We start from the raw sequence: 5458 nt of genomic DNA on the forward strand, positions 1-5458 counted from the left end.
TAGGTACCACTTCGGTGGGAAGGGAACAGCGTTCCGTGTGCCTTGGTGTTTAGTCATGCCGGCCACATGACTATGGAAACGTCTTCAGACAGTGCTGGCTCTTTGGCTTGGAAACGGAGATGAGCACCGCAACCCTAGAGTCGGACTCGACCGGCTTTCGAGCAAGGGAACCTTTACCTTTTAATCTGTTACCCGCCTTGGTGGCTCTTGTGGGGGCAGAAAGGCGGGCTATAAATCATGTAAAATAAAATATATAAATATATAAAATGCCTGCACCTTCCTGAGGGAGCATTTTACCAGAAAGGAACCACAGGAGCCTATGTGGCCGATGCCAGTGCTGCTGTTCCCTTCTCCTTCGAGCATTGCTTTACTTGAAGGAAAAATACAAACAGGATACATACATTTTATTGTCAGACGAGATCGCCCTTCCGTGTCTGTTGCCTTCGCACGCCAGCTTCCTTCCTTCACATAATGTTCCTTTTGTGTGAGGTTTTGAATAGGATACATAAAGACCCCGAACAAGGGTCATTTATTAGTTTCTTCACAGAGGCCAACAGAACAGGCAGTTAACATGGCCTCAAGTCTGATTTCGGCAGATAAGGCTATGTTTCTGGTATGTAGCCAAATGCCCTTGGCAGTTGGACCTCTGGGAAATCCAAGCCAGGTGCCAGATTTAAAAACAAAAAATCACACCAATGGTTTATTCTCCACCTACACAAAAGGCATTTCTAAAATTCTTTCAGAAACTGCTACATGATACCACTAACAGAGCGGGCAGAGCTGGTCTCCCCTGAAGGTGACACAGACGGTAAATTTTGGGGTCGTGAAAGAGCAGCAAATTTGATCTATGATTATTTCTTATTGCCTTTCTGCCTCTGTGGGATCTGTCATCTGGAACGTTTACCTCAGTCCTCTTGCAGAGACAGTGGCCCTTTCTGCACCGACAGATTTCTTTGGAGAATCTGAGGAGTCAAACCTTAAGGGTTGACTTCACAGTCGCACACTTTCCCTCGGCACTGCCATCCCCCTCTTCCGGTTTATTTAGTTGTGTAGTCTGTATGCATTCTGCATCTACAAGCAAAACCCACATTTTTTTTGCCTAATTAATATGGGACTGTCATGTGATGGCATGTGGGTGGTGTCCAAAATTTTTAAATTGATGCAGTCACCCTACCACAGTTAAAACTTTTAACTGCAGACCCAACTCCTCCCTCCCTCTATGATTCTGCAAAAAGAAAAGGAAGGGAGGGGAAAATCCAGGCCCACACATCTAAGACTGACACATTTGGAAGCAGGGAATCCCCTAGTCCTTTATATTTACTGATTCCTTCTTATGCTCCCTCTGGCTTTTTAAAAGTTTGCCTGAGCGGGAGAAGGAAGGGGAAAAAACAGAACGGGGAGGGAGTGTCATCCTAAAGAGAGAGAGACTGAAACGGGGTAGGGCAGTGGGCAACACTTAAATACCCGCAGAAACAATCCTACATTAGAAAGGATTAGCAATTCGAAAGCTGATGAGAACAAAGAATCGCTGCAAAAGGAGTTTTGGTAACTGCGGGGCAACAGTGTGCTGGAAGCGATCTGAATGCAGACAAATGCAGAAACAAGAAAAAGCCCCAACACAAACTGGAGCTGGAAGCGGGAGGGAGTGCAGAATGGAAGAATAAGAAGTGCTCAGAAACTGAAGCGACATACGGGTGCAGAAATGGCAAGAGAGAAACTATTTATGGAAGACAGGGACAGTGTCTGCCATGCCCCTTGTGCAGTGTCCCCTCTAAGCTGAGTTCGTGTGAGCTAGCTCACAGTTTTTTAGCCTCCTGCTCACACATTTTTGTCTTAGCTCAGGAAGGGATGGCTCCAGAGGAAACTAATCTATGCAGCAGCCAAATGGCTCGCTCACAACTTTAATGCCAGTCGCTCACAAAGTGGAATTTTTGCTCACAAGACTCGGCAGCTTAGAGGGAGCATTGCCCTTGTGTTTCAAACCCCATGTGTTTGTTCCTTAAATAGGGTTGTCAGGTCCCCCCCCCGGCCTCCAGTGGGGGTCAGGGGTGTAGGGTTGCCAGCTGCAGGCTGGGAAACTCCTGGAGATTTGGAGGCAGAGTCTGGGGAGGACAGGGACCTCAGTGAGTTGCAATACAATAGAGTCCACCCTCCAAAGCATCCATTTTCTTCAGGGGAACTGATCCCTGTAGTCTGCTGATGAGCTGTAATTCCAGGAGATCCCCAGGCCCCACCGGGAGGCTGGCAACTAGGGTTGGCAGGGCCCCTTGGCAGTGGCTACCAGCAAAAGATGTTGGGTAGGGTTGCCGGATCCAAGTTGGGAAACTCCTGGAGATTTGGGGATAGAACTGGGAGAAAACAGGGACCCCAGTGGGGTACAATGTCACAGAGTCCACCCTCCAAAGAATCCCATTTTCTCCAGGGAAATTGTAACCCTGGAGATGGGCTGTAATTCCAGGGGATCCCTGGGTCCCACCTGCAGGCTGGCATCCCTATCCTCAAGAAGAGGAAGAAGAGCAGATTTTTATGCCCCACTTTTCTCCACCCTAAGGAATCTCAGAGCAGCTTACAATCTCCTTCCCTTCCTCTCCCCACAACAGACACCCTGTAAAGTAGGTGGGGCTGAGAGAGCTCTGAGAGAACTATGACTGGCCCAAGGTCACCCAGCTGTCTCCATCTGGAGGACTGTGGAATTAAACCCAGTTCTCCCAGATTAGAGTCCACCACACTTCACCACTACAGCACACTGGCTCTCAGGAGCATCCATTTCTCTGGCTCCATTCCCTAGATCTACATCCCAACGACCAGGGCTATTTTTGGGCAGGAACGCACAGGAACGGAGTTCCGGCTGGCTCTCGAGTTGGCCACACCCAGCAGGAACTCATTAGCATAATAGGCCACACCCAACAGCAGAAACTCATTAGGATTGGCTACAGTAGGGGTGTGTGGCCTAACATGCAAAGAAGTTCCTGCTACAAAAAAAGCTCTGGGTTTTGACAACAAACAAGATAAACAGAATAAGAATCAAAAAGTGGGTGTGGCTGGATGACCACATTTCTGGTAACATGGGGTGCGGCCTACTATGCTAATGAGCGGTGCCGTCAGGGTGTGGCCTAATATGCCAATGAGTTTCTGCTGTTGGGTGTGGCCTATTATGCTAATGAGTTCCTGCTGGGCTTTTTCTACAAAAAATGCCCTGCCAACGACCAATGCACCTTACCAAGTATTCATGTCCCCCATGTGTCCTATCTACAGACCCATGCTAAGAATCCTGTGCTTGGAACTTCATTCTCAGGCGAGTGTGCGCCTGGTTCAGATTTGGACTGTGGTACGCAAGGAGAGGGTGTTTAAGTTTCCACCATCGTCCCAATCTGAAAAGGCCCTGGGGGCTGCTATGTGCCCCTCTGGGGAGACTTATATAGGTAATGGGAGTAACCTTTCTTGGGCAACAAAATACCTTAAAACAGCTTGCTTGCATCTGGGATCTTTACACTCGTAAGTCGAATATATCCTGCCCCCCCTTTCACGGTTACCAGCTCCAGATTAGGAAATACCTGGGGGTTTGGGGGTGGAGCCTGAGGAGGGCGGGGTTTGGGGAGGGGAGGGGACCTCAGCAGAGTACAACGCCATAGAGTCCACCTTCCAAAGTGGCCATTTTCTCCAGGGGAACTGAGCTCCATTGCCTGGAGATCAGTTGTAACCCCAGGAGATGGCCAGCCACCACCTGGAGGGTTGGCAACCGTATCCCTGCAACATTGCATATGGGATAAGCCTTCTTCTTTGCTAAAGAGAGACTAGTGAGAAGCAAAAGGGGGGGGAGCCCTACGCTAGGCAAAATGACACAAATGCACATCTGAGTAGCTACAACAAAGCAAAGCTGCAATTCCCTCGTCCGTTTTTTTCTGATCTCTTCACGGCAGGCTTTTTGCAATAACATTAGCTTATTAAATTTGCCTTGGCGGCGTTATTACCGGCACATTACCCCAGCCTCTTGGTCATGAAGGAAAATGGGCCTAAAATGTGTCGAGCAGCGTGATCAAACCACGAGAAAAGTCAGAAAGATGACAAGGCCACACCTGAGCCAGTCGTTAAGCAAATATCACACTGTTCACAACGGGATTGCAGGAATGCGCAGGCCTGGCTGTTTAGGAAGAGCATAATTGGCAAAAGCCGTTGACGAGAGAGAAGGTCCCCCTGCGGTTCCATTAATCCTGCCAGAATCTTCAGATTCGCTATCATCTGTAGAATTGAGGCCTGTTAATGGTACATTGTGATCATCGTACATAATTCTTTACAGGATGACATTAAACAAATAAGGGCAGTCCTGGCCCTTAAGAGTTTTCACTTTAATCTTAACTCATTGTGGGAGGGAGAGAAACAAATAGTACTACACAGGGGCCAAGGAAGGCAGGGTGGTGTAGCGATTACAGTATCAGCCTAGAATCTAGGTTCCAGTCCCCACTCAGCTGTGAAGGGATCACTTTCACACATGCGAAATATTCGTGCAGTTTCAATTGACTTCGGCGGCCATTTGCAAGTGGATTTTGCCATTCCACAAAGTAAAATACAGTTGCAGGGTGCATGGAAAGTGCATTACTTAGTGGGTGTGAAAGCACCAAGGTAACCTTGGACCAATCACACTTTCAGCCGAATCTACCCCACAGGGTTATGAGGATAAAATGGGGAAGGGAGAAGGCTGTAGGCCACTTGAAGCCCATTGAAGGGAAGACGGGGGTGAAAAGTACGCAGACGGAGAGTGATTTCAGCAAAGCGTACTTTATTCGATCAGGAACAAGGCAGCTTTGGCCGGCTCACAGGTCAGCTTATATTTCCCGAGAAACCGCCACCCAAAACACCCCCCCCCACTTCCCAATAGGTTATTTACACTGGCCGAGAGTCTCATTGGCTCTCGGCCAGGAACCTAGCCCCCTGATTGGAGTGGGCTAGGATCCGCCTAGTCCATTGTCTCTTGGAGTGAAGCTCAACGTTTATCTCTGGACTTGTCTGGACTTGTCAGGACTGTTTGTCTCTGGACTTGTCAGGACTGGATACATTACAGGGGGGGGAGGGAAATCTGTTGATAGGTAGTCAATGGAAGCTGGCTTAGGCTATCTATGGTCCATCTAGGCCAACGTTTTCTTTCTAATGCCAGACCAGAGTCTGAAGCCAATTGCTTGTTAACTCACTGTATTTGGCAACTGGAAGCGTACTGTCTCTGCAAATGGATGTAACTATCTGCCAACTACTTATAGCCATGTCTTTCGCCTTTCACTCCTTTTAAAAACCTGAACGACTAGCCAGTGTTTTGTAGGTAAACGATTCCATATGTTAGTTGTGCGCTATGTGAACAAATCCTTCCATATAGCTGTCCTGCATCTGCTACCAAGCAATTTCATTGGGTGATGCCAAGTTCTAGTATCAAGATGGTGGAGGGTGGCAAATCTATCTCTCTCTCTCT

This window comes from Gekko japonicus, unplaced genomic scaffold, assembly GCF_001447785.1.
Source record: "Gekko japonicus isolate JY-2015 unplaced genomic scaffold, Gekko_japonicus_V1.1 scaffold853, whole genome shotgun sequence".
Classification (NCBI taxonomy): Eukaryota; Metazoa; Chordata; class Lepidosauria; order Squamata; family Gekkonidae; genus Gekko; species Gekko japonicus.